The 26,805-nt window shown below is 41.5% G+C and overlaps 1 long non-coding RNA gene across 1 annotated transcript; it reads left to right on the top strand.

The window, feature by feature from the left end:
• Positions 1–23: 23 nt before the first annotated feature.
• LOC120325251 lies at positions 24–26,805 on the top strand. Its single transcript, XR_005567155.1, has 3 exons — positions 24–90; positions 14,687–14,845; positions 25,620–26,805. It is a non-coding gene; the product is annotated as an uncharacterized LOC120325251 (long non-coding RNA).

Raw genomic sequence — 26,805 nt, 5'->3', positions numbered from 1 at the left:
GGCGGCAGGAGGGGGCTGCGGCGGCGGCGGCAGGCGGGGTGCCCGCGGCTCGGCTCAGCTCGGCGGACAGCTCCCACCATGGACGCCTAGGTGGGTGGGTGTTCCCGCGGGTCACACCCTCGCCCGCCGGCGGAGGGGAGCGGGGGGTGGATCCACCACCGGCGAGGGAGGAAAGGGGATTTTGGGGAGGGGGGAAGAGTAGAGAAAAGGGGGCGGAGAGGGAGGGATATACCCTCCAAAAAAAAAAAAATTAAAAAACAAACCCTCAAAAAAAAAAAAGCAAACTTATGTCATTCCAGGTAAAACTCCCATCTGCGCCACCAAGGAAGAGGAGGGAGGAGAGTGGCGAGGGTGTAAACTTTTTCCTCTCCCCCCCCCTCCCGCCCCCTCCGGTGCTGCCCGGCCCCTCGCAGTGCCCCCGCCGCCCCCTCCCGCGCCGCCCGCCCCGGCGGCTCCCGGCGGCTCCCGGCGCCGCGGGGTTTCTCACGCACGGAGCCCGCCGCCGCCGCGGTTCCTGGTTCGCGGAGCCGCCGGAGGAAGGGAAGGAGGGCGGGCGGCAGGGCGGGCGGCGGGGGAGGAGGAGTGTCTCCCCGTGCCCTTCCCCAGGCGGAGCGTCTCTCCCGGCCCTGGCGGCGGCGGCGGCGGAACACCCCTCCTCTCCCCGCTCCGACCGCCCCGCTCGGCCCCCGGGCGGGCTGCGGGGAGCGGAGCGCCCCTGGACAGGATTGCGGGAGGAGGCTGCAACCCCTCGCCCGCGCCGGGCCTGCGCCTTCCGTCCCGCTCATCCCCGCTGCTGCCAGGCGGGGGGAACCGGGTCCCTCCTGCCCCGCGCTGTGCCCTTGGGTCCCGGGGGTACGGGTGGGAAGGGGGAGCGACCGCGCTGCACTCGCCGGGCTGCGGTGGGGCAAATCTGCCCCGATTTCAGGCATCAACGAAAAAAAAAAAAAAAAAAAAAAAAAAAATCGGTGCTAACAGCGATGCTGGTTTTAAATTAATATTTCACTTGTGGCTAAAGTCTTTTGAAACTGATTGTGTTTTAAGATCAAGGCACTGAATGTCTCTTCATTTAAACATCTTTAAGGAAAAAACGAGGCGTTGGAGGGAGGAAAAACTTGGCCCTATTTTAATAGCCTCAGTGAAGTCTTTAAACGTGGAAAAGGGCTGCTCGCCGGGAATTTTACCTGTGCCGAAGTCTCGGTAGGCATCGGGGATCGGGGGCCTTGGAAAAGGTGATATTTTATCAGCTGTTGTTTGCATCCGTCAAAGTTTGTGGGTAACTTGATAAATGTTAAACAGGGAAGCAGAAAGTGCTGGTGAGGCCAGACTCGGAGATAACGGCACATTCAATAGCTTAATTTCACAATTAGTTTACTGTATTATTGGAAGCAAATCATATTTCACTGTGCCTACACTAGTGCTCTATTTTTAGCCATAATGTAGCTAAAAAGGAGGGACCTACTGAGATATATTATAACATTGAATGTGAACAATTCTGTTCTCTCTCTCTTTACTCATTTCATGTCATGCATCTGGTTTAGAATACAGCTCATTTATTAATTGAACAGAGCTACTGTGGACGGATTGGAGGCTGCAATTCCAAGGCAGAGAAAAGTTCCACACAACTCTGTGAGGAACCTGGCAAATCACAGCTATGAAAAAAGCACCTATGCACATTAGCTGCTCTATTAATAACTGATGTAGACAGAACAACTATTTTTTTGTTAGTTTATAGTATCAGTGTACTTGGTTTTGGTTGCACTTTTTTTGTTTTACTCTTCCTGATTTTTTTTTTCTTCAGGGCAAAGGTGTAAATGAAAAAGACATCTGAAATGCTTGGAGGTAGCCTCAGTCTTTGTGTTGCATCATCTTTTTTATTATATTTTTGGGGACAAAAAGAAGAGAGAAAATAAAATTGAGGGAATATACCGTTCTTCTGTCTTAATACCAGTCGTCTGATCCCCTCCATTCCCCTTGTGTTACAGACAGCGATGGCTGCTGGAAGAATAAGGCACCTTTTGTGGTACATGCAAGATGCTCACAGATTTTCCACAAATTCAGGAGAAACCTCATTTGTTTTCTGCTTGTGGTTCACAGGAGCACTTAGCTTTTTAGTGGTTGACACCATATCTATTTTTAGCAGAATTTTAACAGCTGTCACTAACAACTAAGATCTCATCTTGAACAGGGAGGAGAGTTTATCTGTTTTATTTAAAAAAAAAATCAAACTACATAATTGTCAGATTATAAAATGCAATTTGGATCTTTATCTGTGAAGAGAAAAGGCTATCTTTTCTCATTATACCAATTCCATGGGGGAAAAAAGGATCTGTAGTGGGCTTGATAAAGTAACTAAAGGGCTTTGCAAGGTTTGGAAATAATGTTATTCAAAGGCATACAATGTATTTATAGCACATTTCTGATTCGGTTAAAAGTGGTCCTGTTTTACTGCCTTCTGCAGCTGTGTTGCGATGGGGGAAGCCGCAAAGAGTCGAGTCATAGTTTTCCAAGTAGGTCAAGAGGAGCAGCATGGACACCTCCAACAAGCGATTCTCTTCCCTCTCGTTAGATTTTATAAGAGGTTAACTCATGTCAGACACATGACACTGAAAGCAGCAGACAGAGAAGTGTAAGCCACTCTGTAGCAGATGTCATCTCTGTTCCTGAAGGTAGTGGTAAATTTGCTATGGATAATGCATTACAAAACAAGATAACACTGAAACTCAGCAAGTGTCAAATTTTACCTCCTCCCATGCTTGGTAAAGTGAGTGAATTGGTATTAGGGGCTGCAGGAGCAGCAATGGAGTGTAAAAGCAGCATACTGTACTATCTTACTTAGAGGTCATGTGCCCTATTTTGAGAACTGAACCAAAGCGGATGAAGTTTTGAGTTGGTTCCAACTAAGGCAGCTGGGCATTTCCCACTTCTCTCCAGCTCCAGCCCAGGAATGCAGGCAATCACATGGTCACACATATTATTCCCTTACCTGACATTATTCACCGGAGGTTTAATTTTTATGCCATTTAGCTCATGTAGTTTTGATTATTTGAGATTTATGGCTGATCAGGAGTAGTTGCATTTTGGGAAGACACTGGAAAAACGTTGGGGATGACAGATGAGAGTTTACTTTCCCTGACTAACAGATGTGAGTCTTCTGAGAGAGGAGTCCACAGTTTTCTCCAACTCACCAGCTAATTGTGATAAAGCTAATTTCTCAAGCCATGATGAAAGTCTTTAGAGTTCTTTACAAGACAAACTGTAAGTAAGCATGTTTTCTGTATGGTATGCTTATGTTCTCTGAGATATAAATATTTTATTTATCTAGTCAAATGTTGAACAATTTTGTTTTTCTAATTATAGATAAATCTTTTAGCTGAGCAAGAGAACATGTTCCCTTTTAACCTGTATTCTGTATTCTTTCTTTTCTACCTTTTGTCTTTCTTTTTTTTTTTTTTAATGCTCTTTAATGGCCCTGTTATAACTGTGGTTGAACCACATCTAAGTATAGTACAATTGCATTTCTAGTACACATTTGCATTAGCAACCACTTGCTTGTGTAAAGGGCCAAAACATGCATTTAAAAATACATATTTCCAATACATTTAAAAAATCACAGTTTTTATTGACTATTAGCACCAATAGTTTCATCCGCTTCAAAATGAAATCATCTCACAAAGAATTACTTGTTGTGGGTAATAGGTCTTGTAGACAATGGTAGGGCAAACAAAGCGTAAGGAATAACACATAGGCAGTACTTTGTATTTTTGTGGCTTTAATATGGCTGTATATGTTTACATTGTTTGTTGTCAACTCCTCTCTTGTTTACTACTTGCACTGTTACTTGTAAGAAAATGCGATTTGTAAAAAAATTATCATTGCCACAGAATGCAGCCTTATCTTGATATTAATGAATTCAAAGCAGTGAAAGGTAGTGGTAGCTAATTGCATCTTAATATTTATCTGCTACCTACTGGCATTTTTACAGTATCAAATGGTAACTCATGCTGTAATCTGATAAAAATTTTGTAGTAACCGTAATAGTACTGCACCTATGCCAAAAATCCAGACGTAGTGTTTAACAGCAGTAAAAATAAGAGTGCAAATAGCACCCTCCAGCACTTAATAAACATATCAAATGCAAATTGGAGAAAATTATTTAATCACTCTATAGGCTAGTTAATTTTGATGATTATTCACAGTTCTAGTAGCAATACTTTAGTGTGGAATAAGTTAATACCAAAATTGTCATGACACGAAGGTCATAAGCAGAATTCAAAACTTGCTGCATAGAGAAAATTATCTTCCTGACTGAATGAAGGTGCAGCTTTAAAGCTCCTACAGCAAAAGGAGAATTTTTTTGTACTTTTCCAGATTATTCTATAATCCTAAAATTGCCGGCTCTCAGATATTATGCAATGAGAGATGGTTTGGTATTAACCTGCAAGATCATGTTCATATTGAGACTTGAAAGACCTTTGTTTTCTGGCTTTTTAAACAATGTGTATTTCCGTGAGAAGAGAGATTTTGGCTGGGCTCTCCCTGAAGTGTACAGTGAAGAACCTACCAAAGAGAGCATTGCTATGAAGCTGAATTAAGAGAATGCGCAAGAAAAGTGTTAATTTAACATGTGCCAAGAACAGAAAAGGAAAAAAAAAATCTATTGATTTTGGTGGAAGTTGCAGTACTTAAATAGATTTATTTTGTTGATTTTTTTTGTATATTTAATGCTCACTTCCTGTGTAGGCTATGGTCCCACTCAAGGAGCTCATTCATGTGTCACCTGGGCCTAAGCTGGACAGTTAATCCTATACAACATGGAGAGCTGGTCCTTGTCAGGTGCATGTTGATTTATACAGATTTGTCACAAGGAACCATAAGTCAGCATTCTGAGGAAGTGTCCTGGCTTTGAAGATAAAGGTCACACTAGAGTTTGTCTGGCCTGGACTAAATATCTGGTAATGAAAGGTCATGTATTCCATTGTTTTCCCACTGAACTCACCAATACTTGGCCCACAAGCCAGGAGTGACAGAAATTTTGGCACACTGAATGGGTTTGTCCCTAGTGAACCCAAACATATGTAAATACGCAGGCTGATTCATAGGTGAAAGTTGATAACCTCACCAACCCAGTTGCCTGGCTATGGTTTATTCTCTTTTGGTTTAAGTGACAATCGCTCAGCTTGGTTTCCAAAAACGGTGCTGTCTCTATCAGTGCTTGTACAATCCTGGCACCTACAGCATCCAAGTACCACACAGATGTATTTCTTCTGAGCTCTGGAAAGAAGAGAAGCATTATCACCATTTTATAGACAGGGAGTGGAGAAATAAAGAGATTGCAGGATTTATGTCAGGTCCCCTAAGAAGGCTACAAAGTGCAAAGCTCAGTACTTCCCAAATCACAGCTCACTCACTGCCTTTCATTGCGGGGCCAGATTTCCTTTTCAGCCGTTGCCTTCCCAAAATTGCTGCATGAGCATGAGTGACGTAAAGTTAAAACACATTTGGTTGTTGTCTGGGGAAGGAAAATGCACCATGATCTGTTTGAATGTATTCATTATTGAAATGAGTTTAGAAAACCCATACTACCAGGGCTTTTATTGTATGGATTAGCAACAGCTGCTAAAGATTGACGTTACCTTGCCTGCTCGAACCTGATCAGAAGAGTCACTTCCATGAATGTGCAAGAATTTCTGGCACGAATTCTTGTACATGCACATTTACATTTTGGCTTCTATGCATGCTGTTCATGCACTGACCACTTTGAACTGTGCTTTTCGTGAGTAATTCTGACAACAAAATTCGCTCCTTTGTATATACAGGGAAAGCAAATGCATAAGAGGCCAAATGAAAGTAATTTCATATGTTTTTTCTTTATTTATTCATTTTGCATTCCATTCTTAGCTATGGTTAGACAGTCACAGAGTAGAAAGTATGTACCCCTCTCAGGATTTCTAAAGGAAGATCAACCACGACTCAAAGGAAATCTTGCTTGTTTAAGAGTCAAAGTTGGTTCAGGGCAAGACTGATAGAGGGTTTAGCAAACAAGAATTCCTTCTGGCGTGGTTCAGTTATGTCCTCTATGCATGACTTAAAATTGACAACATGAGCCTATCAGAAATCTTTCATGTTCAACAGCTGCATGGAAGACATGACTACTTCTAAATGTAAGGGCAGGTACTGATCTTTTCAATCTGGTTCCTTTGGTTCTGTTCCAGGGAGAAGACACTGTCAGTGTGATGCTGGTCCTGCAGAGGCGCTTCACTTTTCAAGTCCTAACCTTTATGCTTTTCTGTAAAAGGAATGCATAAGAACAGTGAAAGGAGACACAGGATTGTTAAGGAAGTAGGGATGCTCAGCTGAATTCACAGTGTTTATATTAGTTTTATATACTTGCAACAACAGTGATTGTAACAAGATTTACACTGTCAGGAGAGAAAGAATTAGACCTTCTTTTACTGGGGATCATAAACAAATGGATAAATAAAGTAGGCAGTACACTGTGCGTGCACATTTTTATTTCAGAGTTTATACTGAAAGGTGTCTAGTTCTGAGCAAGTGCTTCCTTGTAAACCCATTGTGGAGAGCAAATGAGTCCCAGGGACTGTCGTTCCTTGTTGATCATCAGTGGGCGTAGATGCAGTAGATGTAAAGGTCTATGACTCACTGAACTAGCTGAGGTGAAACCAGATGAGAGTAGATAATTGCACCATTATAAAAAGAATTATTACAGTTTGATTACGGAAAAAAAAAAAATCTTCTAATTGTGCCGTGACTCTTGGGAAATAAAATAGGGGATGGGACCAAAAGTGAGGAGTTCATGTCAAGGAATGGCAAAATGTCCCCTTTAATTGATCCATTTTAATCAAACATGCCAAAAATATGATTTCTAGGATTGAAGGTGTAATTGGTCAAAACAGCCTAAGGTACTTCCCTATGCCACTTCTGATTAAAATAAAAAAGAAGACAAATTGACACAGGCAAGAAATTTCTGAATCCAGAGATTACTGTAATACTTCATAAAAGAGATGATGCAACCTCCCGCCTTACAAACCAAAATAGATACTGAGTTAAAAACTTCCCCATCTAGCTTGATAATCGGTAAATTGAAGAGAGGGAGGGATTGCAGGTAATCCAGATTAATATGAAAAATTCTAATACTTAGGGCAATATGAAGAATGCATTTCTTTTTGATGGACAGTGAAGAGTAATTTGGTGCCACATAACCCAGAAAGCATGTATATAAAATGCGGAAAGTATTTGGGTAATTAAGAACAAAAAGGAAACGTGGTATAAATTAATGGGTATCTATGACCTTTATAGAGTACATGAAACCTGACAGGATGGTTTTCATACCAGTAATGACATTATAAGTTGACTACAATTTAGGCTGCAAAAGCAAAATTAAGAAGATAATGAACATTTGAAGCACACTAACAAAAACCTGTTGTTTTCTATTTCCATTTGTGTCTTTGTGGAGGTTTTTTAATCATGTATACTAAGGGTAGCAATACTGGGGAAAATACCAGAAGTCTTTGGAAAATCTGACCAATGAAATGTGGGAGGCTTGGAGCATTCCTTCAGGAGAGGAGAGACTCTGTTTTTACAAGGCCCTGAACTGAAAGAGAGCCAGTGCCAGTGTTGATGTGGGGGGCTCAGCATTCTGGCTGGGAGAGCAGGGGGATGTCTACAGTCTCAAGCTGGCCCCTCTCCCTGTGAGCCCCTTTCACCTGCAGCAGGTGGAGAGTCAATGGTGAGGCAAAGCTCTAAGTACAGTGTGGGTGAGAGTTCTGTAGTGTGTGACCCAGGACCGCTGCCCTGGGGAGACAGAGAGTTGAGAACAGTAGTGGTCAAAATAGGATGAAGGTGGAACTGGAAAAAGGGGGCAGCAGAAATGTTCTTCATTTGAAACATCGATTTGATAATTTCCCGTTAGTTCAGTCTGGGTCCGGGCCTCAGGGGTGCGGATTGGTGGGAAGAGGCTGGCAGTGGTTTTTGAGAACCACCTTAGGGATTGTAACAGAGGGGCAATCATTCACAACTCCTATCCTGAAAGTTTATTTCCATGAAGGTGGGACAGGATTGGCAAAGGCATATCAGTTCTCGGGAAGGTAATGTGGTATGGTTCACGTGAAGTGAGAAAGGTGCTTCTTACAGGGTGCCTTCATAGCCAACATTTGAGGTGAGGCTCTCCAACACTGTCCAGTGACCTTGGTGAAGAATAAAACACGACACTCCACTGTTGTTGTGGACCAGTAGAGAGAGAAGTTCAAAGAAACCTTAGTCGGAGGTGAAAGATAAGAGAGTTGATCAAAATCAGAGAACTGGCTCTCCATCATCCTCCCTTGCCTCTGCTTCCCCAGCTCCCTGCACCTCAATAACTGAAAGGGAGACTCAGACTTGCATGTTGCAAATCTTATCCAAAGCCCATCTGTAAATGACAGTTTATGCCTTCAAGTGTTTTCGGTGGTTATTCCTTGTTTGATGCAGCAGTGGCCACATAATTATGTTGCTTTGGGGCTTGCTAGAACATAATATTAAATATGATTCCAGTTATTGGTGTGCATCCTTTCTATTTTTACTCGTTGGATTAAAGTTAATAATATTCTGACATAACCCTGGTTCAGGTGAATGGGTTTCTTTTTTTTCAAGGACAGTGGGTTTTCTATAAGCAAAACCAGATTTTTCCCACAGCTAATGCCTATAGATGGAAATGAGCACTCTTCAAAATGTTGCTTATCATAGGAGAAGCATTCATAAAAGCATTGATAAAGGTAGTCGAAGGCACAGCAGAAGTTACTGTCAGGCAACAAAGTAATCCTCACAGAGCATTACAACTTTGTTGTATCCTCACAGAGGAACAGAGATTGTGCATCTATCCATAAGGTGCCTTCTGCTTTCAGGGCAGTGGCACATCTGGAAACAGGAAGCTTCACGTTACTAGGATGATGAAAAAACAAAGGGACATTTTGACATTGTGATGCTGAGCAGACTGATAGGGTTTCAGTTAGACTGGAAACCTTAAAGTAAATCCCATGCTCTGGTGGAATAGGTTTTGGGGTGCATTATGAGGACAGGCAGTGACTAAATTGGTGGCTCAGAGGATTGGGAGACACTACTTCTCTGGATTTACCCCTTAATATCTTTGCACCATCTGTGTGAGCGTTCATTTCTGAGCAGCATATGGACAGTTATATTGTTGATACTCAACTTTGATTTGGGGGATGATATTTTTCAGGGTCTCCCACTCAATAATGTGACTGATAAGTTCTGTCAGCTAGAGTAGTCAAAAAAAGCCATATCCCTAGGAAGGGGACTGCAGGAGTTTTACCTTTCCCCAAGTACCACGGGGTAAGATAGTGTCTCTGGCATGGCATGAAGTGGTTTCACTCACCTCTTCAGTTGCCAGTGGCTCTGGGTGTTTTGTTGCCGGCTGGCAGGATTTCCTGAGTGGTGCAGGGGATTTCTGGTTAGGAAAATGTTTGCGATTTCTTTGGGAATGTCCCCTCCCGCGAGCACGGCAAGCCCAAGAGGCTGCAGCTCTTACCCTGTCTCAGTGCTTGGCAGGTTTTCTCTGTGGTTTTCTACCTTATCTTTAATAAGTGAAACAGCAGTGTGCAAATATATATGTATATTCTTTATGCACAACTGGGCTATAGCCACTCTAAAAGCAAGTAGAACAAGTTAGAGTACATACATTACAGAAATGCATATTCATTTATTTTACAGACTATGTTAACTCATGAGGAGCCATACTTTGGTCCCTCACCTGGTTTCTGGAGAAAGGTTAACTGTCTATGTACTACTTTTTTCATGCAATGCTCACATGCAAAGTTTGTTGTCTTTCTTGTAAGGATATTCTATTAAGAGTAAGAAGAGGAAAAAAAAATTGGAAAGGCTGATATAATTTACAACATAGGGAGGGAAACGCTTTTAAGCCAGTGAATAACTCAGATGGAATAGCTGACCTGAGACTGGGTAATGCACACTGTTTCTGAAAGAAAGCCCAAATTTCCCCAGAAGAAGCCAAAGAACTATGTAGAAATCATCTGGGTTTTCCCACAGCTCTAAGTCCTGAAGCTGAGATAGGTGAATAATGGAAATCATTTGGTTTAGGAGATAAATAACGACTTGTTAAGAGCTTCAGATTGTAAGGAAGAGGAACTTAACAAAATTCAGACTCCAAGATCATGTGGATACACACTGACTGAAAGAGATGAACCCTAATTTTTCTATCAGTTATATGGCTGATCAGTAAGAACAAAACCACACACAGCTCAGCAGAAGATACACATACAGAGGTGTCTAGGTGCTTACTTTACTGAATTAATGAAATATTTATGTAATACCATGTAGACATGCAACAAAATATGTGGAGATAAATGTGGGGACAGAAAATCTGACCCAGAATATGTATTTTACATAATTTTTTTTTTTTTTTAACTTTGAGTTCAGTATTCCATCAGGCATGGTAGTGCTTTGGCATGTCATAGCACAGATTAGCAATAGAAAAATTAGTTATTTTGTATACTAGAATTTGGCTCTTCTGCTGATGATTTTAGCTTTTATTTTGTTGCACATCATGCTATGCTTGGTAAAGGTTTAGTGTACCTGTATAAATACAATGCTAAATGCTAATTTTTAATAACTTGAGCAATATGTTTCCTCAATGTACCCTCTTTAGAAGAAGTATTTGTTTCTTTGAAAGACAGTTTCAATAGCATGTGGCAGATTATTTTAATAAAACAAAGTGAGATCAATATCATGGAAGCATATCTAAGAAGATGCTTGCATCCTAACCCTTTGTATGTGGTTTTATATCTTGGAGAGATAAATAAAGGAGTATCACAAAATATGATTCCCTGATTCACTTGTATTCAGGAAGGTAAAACTTGCTTGAAATATATATGATGAAGCTGGATTTTTCATAAAATAAAGTAGAAGAGATTATTCAGTGAGCCCAAGAAAGTCTTCCTGAAGGAGACAACCAAGAGGCTGCAGGTGATGTAAACAGATTGTATTTCTTGGAGATTAAAGTGAGGTTTTTGACATTTGAGAGACTCTTAAAAAAAATGCACTGTGCTCACTATCACCTGTGGACAGTATTGATTGCTGAGCTGTAAAAGGAATTCTTTCTAGTCAAATGATGCAGTTTTAGGAAAGGAATGACCTCTGCAGGACAAGGGGGCATACAATTATAAATCATACCAAATGTGATTAAAACTCTCCCACAAGCAAGAAAGAAAATCAAATTAAAGCAAATATTGTATTAAAGGAGTTTCAGTGGATGCCTTGGAGAGCTCTGATTTTCATGTAAATGCTCATTTAGACTGAGGTTTACTGCCTCCTCAGAATAATGGAGAAGAAAAGAAAAGTATATTTAATTGGAAAAGGAGGGAATGCCAAGGAAAAAGATGAATTGCAATTCACTTTCTAGATTTTTGCCTGCGGATCTATTGGCTATGATAGCTCACTGTCTTAAATTGTACCAAGGAAAACAATAATTGAACTTCAATCCGTATAACTTGGGAATTCTTTTTTCCAACCTTTTTCACATCTTCTAGATTATTGCAGCTTTAGCTAATTTTCCTGTCAGGTCCTTTTCCATGTCCTTGTGGGAATTGCTTAGTGATTGACAGCTTTGATCTGGAAATTGTTACAGCTAAACTGCTACAATTCATATGGAGAGAACTGCCAAATAATTTGACAGATAGATGCCAAGAAATGACGTATGAGGATCTGTCAGACAAACTTTTTTAGGATAACCATTGTTTGACTTTTGCTGTGAACCTCCTTCTGGTGGGCTACAAAGAGCTGCCCTACTCTGCAGAAATGGAATGCTGAGATGGGCAATGGATGCTGTCAGTAAATCCCAACAAAAAGATCATCAGAAATCAGGAATTAAGATTTTTTCAGTGATGGCACCAGCTCACAGGCAAATAGTTTCGTGCCTGAAAGAGTGTGAAATGGATGTAAAATGTTTCCTAAAATGAGATTCTTAATAAGAAACCCAAGAGGAAATAAGACCATGTTATCTGAACACTGGATGAATCTAAGAGAAATCAAACATACTGTACTTCTGCATATTTTTTCCTTTTTTTTTTTCCTTTGGCATTTGCACACAAAAAAATACCACAAAAGTTACAGTACAAAGATTTAACCTAATAGTAAGAATCAACATGATTATAAATGTCATGGTAGGCTATCAGGCAACTGAGGCAACACATGTTCAAACCTAACTGAGTAAACATATTTTATTTGCTTTCAAGCTAATGCCTTGAAACTAGAGTTAACCTCCCAGTGCTAAAATCAGGGCAGGTGCAAGACCGTTTCCCTAATCTAACAAATTGAGATGTCGACTGTGCAGCCTAAACTATTTCGTTCTTAAACCTTTTGTTCCATTTGTCTGTGTACGGGGAGATTTAACACAGCGGGGTATTGAAAAATCTCATCAGGTTCAACAGACTGAACCTTAAAAAGAGCTTTCATCATTAAACGTTTTCATACTCTATGATGTGCAAGGTAACGTGATTGTATTTCAGGGAGGTTTTAAGTAGGAGAAAGTGTCCTGATGCCTAAAGATGGCAATGTGCTAATTAAGATACACAGCAGAAAATTTAAGGGAGTAACTTTCAGGAGGGAGGGAAGGAAGGATGTCACCCCTTGCAGAAAGACGTGACGCTTCAGCCACCGAGCCCAATCACTGGGAAGGAGGAATGCATAAACAGGAAGAGGCAGTCAAGAAGAAGTCATTTAATTGTGGGCTAGAGAAGAAAAACACCTCCCAGGAGATTTATTCTGGATGGCTAAATAGCTTATGGGAGCAGGGAAGATGTCATTGAGAGCTCTCTGGGTTGTGCCTTTCCTGGAGAAAGTTAGAGTCACAAGTCACACTGAGCAGTGAGATGATGGAGCAGTAGGGAAAACTAAGCATATTCGTCAACATTTTAATACTATTTCCTGCCATTTTTTTCTTCTCATGACTTTTTAAATTATCCTTCCATCTTGAAAAATTCCTTCTTCTAAACCAGCCCACGACAGATTTTTCTAGGGTGCCCAACTGAAAGTGGAGGCGTGCTAGAAAGTCTGGAGCACAGGGAGCCTCAGCTGAGCATTGCACTGTGGGAACTGGTTCCTATTCCAGCTCTGCCAAAGAGTCCCATTAGGATGTTACGTAGTTGCTTGTACCTATTTTTTCACGGGTTATCCTTAATTTAGTCTTTTACAGACATTTGGCTGTGGCTTCTGGTTTTCAGACATATGAACAGCTACATCTGTAATGAACTATGAATGCCTGAAATATGTAGTGGTAAATGCTTTGAGAAAAACAAATAATGACTCAGAACAGACAACAAGAACAGTAGAAACTTTGGAACTCCTTCTCCCCAGGTTTTAGATTTTCTTTTAAAATGTTGTTAATAGTATCACCACAGTTCACAACATGCTGTGAAAATGAAATCATTGATGTTTGTAGAGCACTCAGGACTGGTAGTGATGAGCACCATGAGCAAACTATTCTGCCTTCCTTGTATTTTCTAGCTCATTCCTGACTTCATGATCCCTCTCTCAGTGTTGACCCCTTGGACTCTGCCCACTTGGTTGGTCCAAGGCTTGATAGCAAGGTACCACTCCCCACCATAGGCTCCTTGCTCGGTACCTGCTCTCTTCCCTCTCCAGCCTCCCCATCCATGCTTTGCTCCTTCTGGTTCCACTAGTAGCAGTCTCTGGACTTTTGTCCTAGGCTTCCTTCTCCCTGTGCCACAGTTGCTCCCCACCCACTTTCTATCATCCTCCACTTAGTGTCCATGTCCTGCAGCCAACATGGTGCATGTGACAGCAAACTCCTGGCCACTCCCTGTGACCAGGTTTTCATCCCCTGGCAGCAGGGATTGGTGTGCAGATCAACTCCTGTCTTTCTTGTGCAGGAGTCCCACCCTGACTCTCTCCATAAAAGTGGAGAGAGGTTCAGACATACCCCATGAGTCTGGCATCCTCACAGGCAGTATCTGTTAAAGTTTAACAAGTCCACACTGAGTGGATTCAATCACAATTTTTATAGAGCTCATCCTTTAACAAAACGTGGGTGGACCTGCACAGAAACTGCACAGAGAAACTGTTCTTTGACAGAGTTTCTTGTCCTTGCTCCAGAGTTATGGGAGGGCACTAGGTTTTTCAGCAGAAAGCTTATTCTTTTGTCTGTTCCTTAGAAACAGCTGAGCTAATTCAGCTGAAATTTGTATTTTAAAATGAAAGCAAAGAGAAGAATTCACTCACTGTGGAGATGTTTTGTAGTGTTCAGAAATGTCATGTACGATTGGAAGTGGGATCTTCAAGGTGGTTGGCAGCTTTGCTAATATGTAAAACTGCTGCTGTGCTGATATTAGCAGTGCAGGTAGGAGTTACAAATCTAAATGCACCCAAACTGGGTTGTTCTGGATGTAAGCTGAATAGAGAGATGCATTTTGCCACTTGGAGCTTTGGAAAGTTTGAGAAGTAGGCAAATTGCTTATGTGAGATCTTGAGGTCTCATATAACGCTTAATGAAACGTTAAAGTTAGTTAACGTTTAACAAAACGTTAAAGTTAGTCCTGCACTGAGAATGAGATCAGTTCCTGAAGTCTTTTCCAACCAAAATTTTTCCATCATATTTCCATCATTTAAACTTTCAAATGTTTTATATTCTACTTTTCAGGTTGTGTTTCCTAATAATCGACCGCTGCTGCCTATTTGGAAGGTTGCTTTTGAAGACCAACTATGATACACATTTTTAATCGACTGATCTTTGATAAGAGGGTTGAGAAACTTAAGGAAAGAAAAATGTTCTCCTTGCACGTGTTGAAGAGTACTACACGTAAGTTGTGGTTATTTGTGGACTATGTTTGCCACCATATTGTTTAACCATGCTATGCATTTTTCCCATGATTTAAACTGCTCTGTGTAGAGCATGAATATCATCATGATTCTAGCAAGAAGAACAATCACAATAGTAATATTCTGCCATTTCTAAGAACTACAGAGTGAACCCTAATAAATAACAGGCTGCGTCTCAAAGCAGTAAACATGCCAGGGTATGAACATCATCTTTTTTTCATAGATATAAAAGTTAAGTGTGATTTAATGTTTCATACCTTCATTCTATCAGTAACATCCTCCCAGCAATCATCCACAATAAACTATTACACTATTTCAAACTGCATATAATATTTAGTGTTGCAGAAGCAATGTATTTGAGAATAGTCAGGCTGGAAATCTGTTCACCACAAGTGAACAGTGTCTCTATTTTTCAAGTGTCTCTATTCCTCACATATATATATATATATATATGTATGTATATATATGTGTATATGTATTGATTTTTGTTTGCGATTAGAACCACTTAGATGCTAAAGAATTCAAGTACTAACGTGCCCTGAGCTCTGACGGCAAAATATCAAGAAAATGGAGGTTATAGGTGTGCTATGAGTCCTGCATAAGAAGTATGTGGTAAGAGAATGCAGACTGTGAGTGCCTGCTGCAGACCTCTGAATACACCCTGAAAAACTAAAGCACGCCAAAAATGTCTGGTTGCTGGTACAACTGGTTGCACAACATTGACTCCCCTTTGGTCTTGCAGAGCTCAGATCTGTTGACCTGGACAATCTCTTTGAGTCTGAGCAGAGAAGTTACGAAAAGTACTTTCCAGTAAAAGCCTGAGTATAAGGAGAAGTTTGCTTGGCGTGCTTCTTCATGACTTTATAAACATGTGTCTGTGGCATTGAAAAATCCTGCGAAAAATTATGGAGAATAGTCTTTTGGGAACATGTGACAATCTGAGCAAAAGTGCTTGCCCCCAGCGTTCAAAGACAATCCCAAGCTCCTGAACCCAAACCAGCGAGGCGTGAGAAGCTTTTCTGATTTGCCTGGTGACAAGTATATTCCCTTTCTTCCCCCTTGCTTCTGCACACTTGAGGCCGGGGAATACGGTGAGATAGACTTTGTACCACAGAATTAGCACTTCCAGAGAAGAATCAGTGACAACAAAAATGTACATGGTATTTCCTAACTACCTTCCCAGTCAAGCTGTAATGAGGCTTCTTAGTGAGTAACAATTAGGTCTGATTGTGTTGGGAATCAGAGCAGATAAGTTATTAGCAAAACAGTTATATTAGGAGAATCAAATGATCTTTTTTTAATCACAATAGTCTGTTTTCCCAGGCAGGATTTTTTTTCTTTCTCTTTATGGGCAGTGGATAAAGAAGCAACATGGTTTCCTGCATGTTCATAAAGATATACTATGGGGTAATAAACCTGAATAATATTCATTTCCATTTGTTATAATGATTGTAATAAATCTACAAGGCATAGATGAAAGCAGTTGTACTAGCCTTACATCTTGCAGAAGATAAAAAATCTTCTCAAAAGGACAGAATGGAGTGTTTATTATGCCTTCTTAATTTTAAGTACATTTAAAAGAATTGCCATTTCCTTCTGTTGCCTCATTTACAAGCACCAAGTTAGGTAGTAATTATAAGATAATTCAGTAACACTCTAAAATAATGATTCAGCTAATTAATGCTGAATTACAGAGGCAGTCCTACACAGATACTTATAACACCCCCATTAACACTGACAGAGTTCATCATGATTATTCCAGCAAGCACTGAAGGAACTGAATCTGATTAGACCCTTTCTTGAAAGCATTTACTTTTTTTTCTTTTTTTTTTTTTCTTTTTTTCTTTTTCTTAAATGAAATGGTGGCCTTTTATAGAGTTCTCCATAGTGCAGGTGTCTTGGAGAGGAAATGAGGCACAGGAAAATTCCTCCTACGTGCAGCAGTCACCTTCCACAATTTTCACAAGGCTCTAAGAGCCTAAATTGAGATACCACACTGGCCAATGGAATCAAGACCACAAAAGGGTGTAGCCTTTTGGCTATGAGCTGTGGACAAGGGGTATGTTGCCATCTGTGGTATCTTTGAATTTGGCTGAGGCTGCTGTAGGGAAGAGGACAGGAAGGACTTCTCACCAAGGTCAGCGGAGAGGTTTTGTTGCTTCTCGCTCATGGCCAGCCTCAGCATCACAGGGATCATTATCTTTTTTTTCATTTCTCCTGTTTTCTCTGGAGAATCAGTTATTCTGGATCACTGTCTTATGTTTGCTGGAGCTTTGAATTTTGTAAATACTGTCGCATTTGTATGTGCTGCATTTGTGCCTCTCTCTATTTTTTTTTAATGGGAAAGAAGATTACGTAAAAAAAGTCAGTTTAGTAATTTTATTTACATGGAAAAAAGCACAGGTAGGGTAACACAATTATATCATAAGCATTTCACGACAGCTTCAGATGCCGTAGAATCATAAAAGAGTTTGAGTTGCAAGGGACCTTAAAGACACCTAAACAAACCTTGAAGACACCAGGTTGCTCAAAGCCTCATCCAGCCTGGCCTTGAACACTGCCAGGGAAGTCCCGAGAAATTTTTATGCTTTTACTACCTGCAAGTTGATGTCACTGTTTTGAATAAAGTCTAACTCATTGCTGGCAGAGATGACTCTGGCAATGACAGGAACCCACCCATTTATTCCAGCTGCCTGGACATCACCCCTCTCTGTGCCCTCTTACATGGGCAGTATTTACAAGACTTTCATAAATTCTTCGTATCAATTCTTCCATAAGGATCTGCACACCCAAATGTTTAATATGTGCTCAAGAGGAAAGAAGTTGGAAATGGTATATAAATATACCTCACAGCCACCGGGAAATTGAATACAAACTCATCCAATTAAGGGGCCTTGGCAAAGGCTTTTTGCCCCAAACTTGCGATTTCTATTCCTAAGTGGGAGTTCTGCAGAGGCTAATGTGTGAAAATTCCCACGGTGTGGCCCACGGGGCCCTGTGCAGCACTGCTGTGCTCAGCCCCGGCTTCCGCTCCCGTCGGCGGAGAGCAGGCTCTCGGGGGAGGCAGGCCAGAAGAAGCACAGCGTGAGATGGCAGCAGAGCTGCTTCAGCCTCATGGTTCTGGCTGCAAGATGGGAATAGTCTGGCGATGGTCCTCGCTTCCCTGCGGGGGGCAATGGGTGATGGATCTGCACGCTGGCACCGCGTCCGCAGCCCAATGATCTCCAGCTGTCATAGATGGCAGCCGGCTGTGTTATAGCCAGTTCAGAGCTGGGCTTTATGGTTTCTTTGGGTTACCAAACCCCTTTTCATTCTGGCCAGAGGAACTTAAAAAATGCAATGCTATGGATACAGAGGCAAATTCAGGCTTGGCAAAACAGAGTTGCTTTCACTTATGTGAGGGCTGAATCTGCCTCCTGTTGTTTTAGTGGCCAGTTACTTCCCCTCTCTTCAGTATAAAAGTATTGCTGTCCCAGGCAGCTAGAGGTACCATTAAAGAACACTCATCTCTTCCGAATCAGTACAAACTGGAATGGGTTCACGTGGAAAATTATGGGATCATAATCAGGATCAGTGTACCAAATGCAAGGGGCTGAGGCTCTCCTAGTGACTGTGCTGCAATCTGTGAGGGAACAACCTAATTTTCCCACTTTCTCACTTGTTTATCTGCCAAAAGGGATGATAATCTTTTGTTCATCTATCTTACCTATTAAGAGCAGAATATATACTGAAATGTAAGTAACAATAACAGAACATTAAGCAAATGGGAGTATAGGAGCAACAGAGGTCAGTAGAGAGAATCAAAACAAATATCATGAGAAAGAAAGTAGAAATCAGAAATGCAGTTGGCTCAGTGAAAATCCTTGCTTAGAAACTCAGCCGAGGGCAGGTTTTGGGTAGCTCTTTTCAGTGCCTACCAGAGTTGGGGGAAGTGCACAGCATCTGACTCCTCTCCTAAAGCTGGAGTCTAGGGCTTTTGTGGGATGTTGGTGGCAGATGCTTTGCTAAAAGAGGAAATCCTGGATGCACACAGGGTAGTGCTTGTGTGACACCTGGAAATCCAAGGTGACTGAGGTGTTAGAATTGCCTTTGGAAATTCACTCAGTGGTAATTAATTTCCAAAAAAGAGGATAAATTTATTCCCTGATGAATGAATCGTGGTCAGCCAAAGAAAGAATTTCGGAGATCATATATCTGTTGCAGAGACTAGTGAAAGAGTGGAAGAAATGGGCCAATCTGGCCCATGTAAAGATAAACAGTGATTAGAGGAAGGAAACAATCCAAGGAACAAGCTGGATTTGGCAAGAATACATCAACACTGTGTTTTCCAACCCTGCAAGTTTACAGCCCCTAGGCAAGACCAACTCCACTGGAAAGCTTCAGCCAGCAAACTGCAAACAGTTTAAAAAACTGATGATAGGCTCTTTGGGAGCCTCTCTGGGAGGAAGATTCTTGTCTGGCAAAATGAGTTGCATGCTTCTGGCACTAAAGAAACCATGTCTAACTATGGTGCTTCTGTGGTCACTCATTGCCACACTATTTTTGTGCCTCTCTTCCTTAACCCGCATTAAGCGCGCAGTCCCTGCGGCAGAGGAGGCAGCTCTCCCCAGCTTGCCGACAGAAGGCAGAAGCTTAAATTTAGACTTTAGGAAGGATTCTTGATGAAATCCAGAATCATAAACCAAAGCCCTCTCTTGACATTAGTCATACAAGTCGGCAGCAAAGACTTGTATCTCAGCAATGCCACCCAGCATTGCTGCTGCAGCAAGGGCTGAGTGTGATTTCGGGACTCTGGCAGCAACCCACGCCACAGGAGCAGCACCCCATGTCCCCAGCACAGCCAGACTCAGCAGCCACTGCTTTCCCCACTCACACTGGCTGTCCACACAGAGCACTGCAGTCAGCAGCCACATTGACCAAGCAGCCACCCCCTGGCCCCTGGCAGCCTTTGCCACCCAGCCCCCTGCGGAAAGAAGCCCTAACTCCTGCTCTCCACCTGGAGGTCAGCTCTTTCCTTTCGACTGGGGAAGAAAGACAGTGTCTTTGGATGCCACTCCCCCTTAATGAAGAAAGTTTGGTCTCAGAGCATCCTGTGCTTTATGGGGCTGGAATCTCCAGCCTTGAAAAGATGAAGAGGGACTTTTTACAAGAGCATGTAGTGATAGAAAAAGGGGGAACAGCTTTAAACTGAAAGTAGGTTTAGATTAGATATTAGGAAAAAATTTTTTACTTTAAGGATGGTGAGACGCTGGCACAGAGAAATTGTGGATGCCCTATGCCTGGCAGTGTTCAAGACCAGGTTGGATGGGGCTTTGAGCAATTTGGTCTAGTGGAAGGTGTCCCTGACCATGGCAGGAGGTTTGGAACTAAATGATCTCTGATGTTCCTTCCAACCCAAACCATTCTATGGTTCTGTGATTCTGTAGGCTCTGGGGGAGGTTGCATTTCCCACGGCCTTTGCTGAAGCAATGTAGTGCAGAGACAAAGATGTCCAATGTCAGTGAGGTTGGCTCTGAAGCCTGGTGTTTATGGCATCCCTGGGTGGAAAGAAAATCCTCATTTCACTTGATCTCTCTTTTTAAAGAACTATTAAAATGTGAAATGTATTTAATTGAGTTATCGGGGGAGCTGAGGAGAAGCTTGTGCGATGCTTAAGAGTGAGATATCAGCACTATTGAAAAAGTCTGGGATTGTGTAGAAATAGCCCTTAAAGGACAGTGAGACAGGAATTTGGGGATACAGGCATCTGATACAGGCTTGCTGCCGGATCCTGTACTGCAGGTGTGTGATTTGCCTGAGACTTCACAGGCCGTCTGTGATTGATTAGGTAACTCGCCAGGTTTGAGACTGCTTCACTGGTGCTTCCCAGATGATATTTGTGTCATGGTATCACCTATACACCACTTGTGTTTGCCATGAATGTAATGTAATTTCTATCTTTGGATATACAAACAATAAATAACTGAAATCCAACAAAATCCATCCTTCATTTTCCAAGTATGGGAAGGAGATGTGACTTAATGGGGACCACAAACACCAGCAGAGAGAGATGGAGGCAGAGGAAGCGTGGGAGGGGGTCAGTGCTTACTATCATCTCTATGAAATGAGACCTCCCCTTCAAGCAGCTCTATATCTTCCCATTGTGAACTAAGGGGATTTTTTTCCCCTTCTGTGTTAGACTCCCATTGTAGACCAACCTTTTTGCTGATCAACTCATGCTGCTATTGAGCCAGGGCTGGGTTCTCACTGTGTGCATTTGGAACCCATTAGATGTGTGACCATCTTATCAAATCGACCCTTGCATGCTTCCTGAACACCTCCTTAGACCAACACACAGGCACTGCCCGCTTTTGTCATGTTTAAAGATTTTGTGCCTCTATGCTCTTACATGCTTTTTATAGATTCACTGGGAACTCTAAAGTGGCGACTTGTAGCTCAGTGTGATTTACCCCGTTGTTTTCTGCTGTGCAAAACTGTTTGTCAGTGGAGCTGCGATTTCAGGAGGATGTTTGCACAGAAATATAATGAGGCTTGGCTGGTCCTCGGGAGCAGGAGTGATTTTGAATGGCTGCTGACCTCGCGGGGAATCTGGGCTGCGCTCAGACAGAAACCACTGAGCTGGAAACAAAAACCTGGAGAAACTAAAGCAGGCTCTCCATCTTCTGCTCCAAGTTAGTAAAGAGATAGTTTATCCAAAAGTCAGCAACAAATGGTAGAAGATACATTCATAGATTTCCTTTTTTAAATTATTTTTAACAGTTATACCACTTTTTAAAATGGGTCTGCACTTTTTGGTGTTTGTGTAAACTGTTCACTTGCAAATGAGCTGGCCTTCTCTTCAGGTCTGTTCTGATGGCTAGCTTTGAGTTTGTTCTTTCTCCTGGGTGTGGGACTAGTGGGTTAGACCCCTGCATAAGCTCTGCAAAATAAAGGATACTTTTACACTCTTGGAACTACAGAGAAAAAGATTTATTTGTTTTGTAGTCAGGTTTATTAGCTCCCATTCTGTTTAAAGCTGTATAGTGATTACTTTCTGATTTCCACTGTTCCACAATACATACAATTACAGGACAAATATATGCAGGAGTTGTTCTTGTATAAGAAGCACAACAAAAACAGTCCAATAACACTTTTTCTGGCCTTTTTTAGTAGTTAGCTGTCTTATGGTAATAAATCATATTTTTCATTATGAGGATACAAAGGCTGTGGGTTACAGAATTGTTCCTCACAGGATTGCTCTGCCCTCTTTCCAACATCTTCTCTCTTGAAAATGAAGGGTTTGCTTATACTTAAAAGAAAAAAAAAAAAAAAAAAAAAAAAAAAGAGAAGTTGCCTTTGGCCAGAGATCAATCATGGAAAATTTCAGCCCCATCAGAGAATGTTTTGGAAACATATGAGGCTGTAAGCAGATGATCTGATCCTGATGCCACTTAGCTCACAGCTGTTTGACTCCTGCCATAACAGCAGCGACTGCCGTGGATTTAGCCATGATTTGCCACCGTAAGCTGGGATTGAGAAGGGGTAGTGGGTTATCACACATCTGCTCAGTAGCCTTGGCACTGGCAGTTGCTAATGGTGAAAGAGACAGTGAAAGATGCTGTTCCAGTCCTTGCCCTCCTAAGCAGTGGTAGTGAATGGAACTATTCATATGCTTAAGGCTGCAAGAACCTGGACCCACCTAGCTGTGCTATAAATAGTGAACTGCAAACCTCGATAGATAAAGTGCTTTTAATTCTGGTGGAAATCCTAACTTTCAGGTGCTTATCTTGACTGGGTGTATTTGGCATGTCAGATGCATTTCGGTTTGGTATTTTAGCACTTCAGGCACTGGGCTGAATTGCTACAAAGGGCAAATATCAATTAAAATAATATTTAGGTGCTCTGCCTAAATTCTCCATCCCTTCTTATATACATAAAGTTTTTGTAAGGATTAAAGGCTCTCACAGAAGCTGGTATTTGGAGTATTCTGATCATTGGGACAAATGCAACCAGCTCACCAACACTCCTAAGACTGCTTCAGTTTTGGGCTGTCCAGTGGGTTTGTGGGTGCCTGCTGCTGGCATCAGGGGTAGCAGTGCCTTGCACCTCTCTGCAGTTTTCTTTCCTGTCCAAAAGAACCTGGAGAGACATTCTGCAAGGAGAGAGGAGCAATTGCCTCATCACACTGTCATGATCTTATCCTCTGTAAGTGAAGAAAATAAGATAAATGGCTTGGTGAAGCTGATTTTTTTTAATAATCATGTGTCCCTTTCAACCTCGAACAATACAGCTGTACTAATTTCAAATTACTTGGGTTACAGCATTGAAAATGACATCTCTCTCTGTGTATCTACTTCTCATGAGCGTTTCTGAGGAAAAGCGGGTCCTTAATCTTCCTGCTCCAACACTTACTTTGAAGTACAGAAATTCAGGAACTGGTCTTCTAAGACAAGCTAGCACATCTTTGTACTGGAGCTGTTGCTTGTCCTACTCTTCTGTGGGCATTCCTAGAGCTGGGAGTAGAACATTGAGTGAGACACAACTTTGTCTTACCTACTAAAACTGTTTGTATGCCTCAGTTTTTATAGGTGCAGTATCTAGTAAAGATATCCAGCATAATCTGTCCCTCTTCTTAGTCAAGCTGTGATGTACGATACTTTCATGTTACTTGAACTACAAAATTAAATTCCAGTCTGATATTTCTTATACGCTGAAAAGGACACCCTGTCAACAACTCTGGTGCACTTGTGCTGCAATTTGGGCAGATACTGGCTCCACCTGTTGTTTCATTTTCCCCATTAGTTATCTGGATGCCAGCACTCTCAAAGGCACCTCCTTCTGTTATAAATAAAACTTGAAATGAAAGACTATTGTGTTACTGCAGAACATACCCAATTCATACCACTCTAGGTCTCGGGGAGACAAATCAGACAGCTTCACGGGTGTCTTCCAACCCCTTGAAGATGTTACTTTTATCATGCAATTAGATGTGTCTGAAAATGCTTGCTAAAAACATGGCAAAAAAGTTGCTGGTTACTAAGGAATCAGGACTACCTACCTATTGTCCCTAGTCACAGGGTATACTCAGTATTCCTTCAAAAACTATCCACCTGACAGGAGACATTTGTTTACTTTATTATTGATTTTGCTGATGTACTACTTGAAGCAGATTTCTGATCTGATTTTAGATCATCAAAATAAACATCAATGTCAACAGAAGAAATGCAGTCCATGATGAAAATGAAAATGTAGAATTTCTAAAGATTTTGTAGCTGATAAAGGTTGTCCAAAAGCACTAATCATCTTAAATTCTTAAATCGTTAGCAATGAATCCCCTAGCCTTGGCAGAACTGTCAGTACTCTGCTAGTTGTGAAAAGCTACACGTTACTACTTGTTGCTGATGAATTAGATCTTCAGAATTGCTGTACAGATGTTGTACGTAACAAACGTTTAGTGACATGTCAAAGGAGGCCTTTTTTTCTGGTTCTTTTCCTGTAAAATCCTTTCAAAGAGTCATCTCTGGATCTTGCAGACTATTGATCCTGGGGAGTCCCAGGGAAATGACTGCATTCCCAGGTCTGGGTTTGGAGCATATGCAGATTCACTGGAGTCAAGTAGTAGCACTTCTTTTCAATGACATCCTGGGGCCAGGACTTCCATCCATTAATTATGTGAAAGAGGACCTCCTTTAGTCAAACCTGCCAATTTTTAATGTAATTGAATGTCACCTTATCCTCATATGACTAGGGAAGAAAAGCAGAAGCTCTTGCTCAACATCCATTTGTTTTATGCCCTTACATATTTTTTGTGCCACCTGGGGCTTTGTGTGTCCGATAAAAGCAGGGAAAGGCTGTATTTACCAGAATTTGAGCTAGAGGTACCGGGAACTAAACTGAAGAGTAAGTCTCCTGCTTTTTTTTGCTGATGGAAAACCTTAAAGCTGAATGGCTGCAAGTGGTGCTCCATCAGGTAAAGGACAGGTTGTCATGTGTAAGGAGGTGCCATGGCTCTGCTGGTGTTTATCGAGCAAGGGATCTCTTGTTCTGCACCATCTTACAGCTTTCTCTGTGCTGGTCAAACTTATCCTCATATATAAGTGAATCAGGAACATCCTTGTTAATAACATTTAATGTATAACTTTCCTACTGTGAGAATTTTAAAAAAAAGCTTTATGAAAATAAGAAAACATGGCTTCAGAAATATTTATTTTGTTGTATGATGTTTGAAGCATTTTCCCCTTCCCTTTGGGAAATAAAATGAGCGAAAACAAATATTTGGAAGTATGCAAATAAGCTTACATTCGTAATCAAACATGACATTAACGTGTTGCTTTAGGCCAGTTTTAAGAGCCGAATCTGACCATTTCAGTTCAACAAATTGGTAACAGACAGAAAACCCCTTTCTTTCAAAGTTTGAGCACTGAATCCAGTATCACCTTTTTGATGGTAGCTGACCAATTAAACATATCTCATCATAACCTCATAGAGGAAGTTGTCTACAAAGAGGATGAGTCAAACTCATCAAGTTGCCTTATGAATTCTTCTTTTTTGTTTTTAGAATAACTCTGTCTTACAAGATGATGAACTGCCAGTCTCATAGGAAGAGAAAAGCAGACACTTCTTTTCTGGATAGATTAAAGTCTCTAGAGGATGGTGAAAGCAAAGCAAATCAAGTACATCATCTTTCATATTCACATCAACCCATCTATTGTGGAAAACATCAGAAGTCAGCGTTTTCTCACTCAGCTGAAATATTATTTCTGTTCTATTTCTAGACCAAAGAGACAAATATTGGAGAAGTGAACACATTTAATAATCATCCAAAGGAAAGAGAAAAAGCACCAAAAAAACCAGAGCACAAAATCCCACTGTATGTCATCCAGTGCTACTGCATCCAGAGAGGGACTCCGGCAAGAGCAAATGCTAGTTCCTGGGAGCTGGGAAGATATGATGTTCCACAAGTAGCTGTCTCCTTGTCTCTCTTTCTCTCAAGAATTTTTGTTTGGTTGTTTTTTTCTACTTCTTTTGTGAGAACATGGCAGCGGAGAAGGACTAAACAGACGACTCCAGGAACTGGGTGCAAGCAGGTCAACTTATATTGTTTTCATGCTATTTAATGAAAAACAGACCAGCTGCCAGATAAACACAGGTGAGAAAGGGGGTAGGTGACACGCTGCCTGTGCTGGCAGGTGAGTAATGACTGCCGGTGTGTGATCCTGTGGTCTGAAGACTTTCCCAGAACAGGCTTTTCTTTGGTGGACCACAAGCCCTTTTCTGAAGTTGAACGCTGGGGGACCAGAGCACACTCTGTGACTACAGCACGTGTTCAAAGCAGCATGCACAGCTGAAATGAGGTGCAAAATGTTTATGCTTAGTCATTAGGTCTTTGCTAGTACCCAGCGATGATTTAACAGCTCCTGGGTAAACACTGGTACTTCAAAGAATGTTTGTGCTAATTTGGCTTTGGAAATGAGAAGACAGGTAAGTTGCATGACCTCCGCTGAGGCATCTTTTGATATCCTGCATTAATACTGGGGTTTGATGATTGTTCATTTTTCCATCTCAAAGGGAATCCTCAGTAATGCCTTATTCTGCCTGCCTGCAGGCTCAGTTTCTCACTTGTGCAGGTGAAGTATTCATTGCATACATTAGGGAACAAAGCTGAGCCACTTTTTGTAACGCCACAAGTGGGACAGAGTAAAATGTAGAAGAGGAATCAGTCGTGTATTCACAGGTATTAGATGTGCTTGAAATGCGAGCATGACTTTCAAGAAGTTTAAGTTAATATTCCTAAAATTACTCCAATGTCTTTTCTGTGCAAATCCGTGTTTATTGGTGGTATACTGCTGTATGTGCCTACAGTGCAAAGTACCTATAGATAAGGATCTACAAGTCCCAGACTTCTGGGTCATCTGTAGTCATCAATGGTGATGTCTCAATAAGCTTTCTGGCTTTTTATGT

This window comes from Pipra filicauda, unplaced genomic scaffold (assembly GCF_003945595.2).
Source record: "Pipra filicauda isolate LSUMZ 115617 unplaced genomic scaffold, ASM394559v2 scaffold8_size5757611_pilon, whole genome shotgun sequence".
In the NCBI taxonomy this organism is placed as follows: Eukaryota; Metazoa; Chordata; class Aves; order Passeriformes; family Pipridae; genus Pipra; species Pipra filicauda.
Note: the sequence above shows the minus strand (reverse complement) of the source record. Positions and strands in the feature narration are given on the sequence as shown.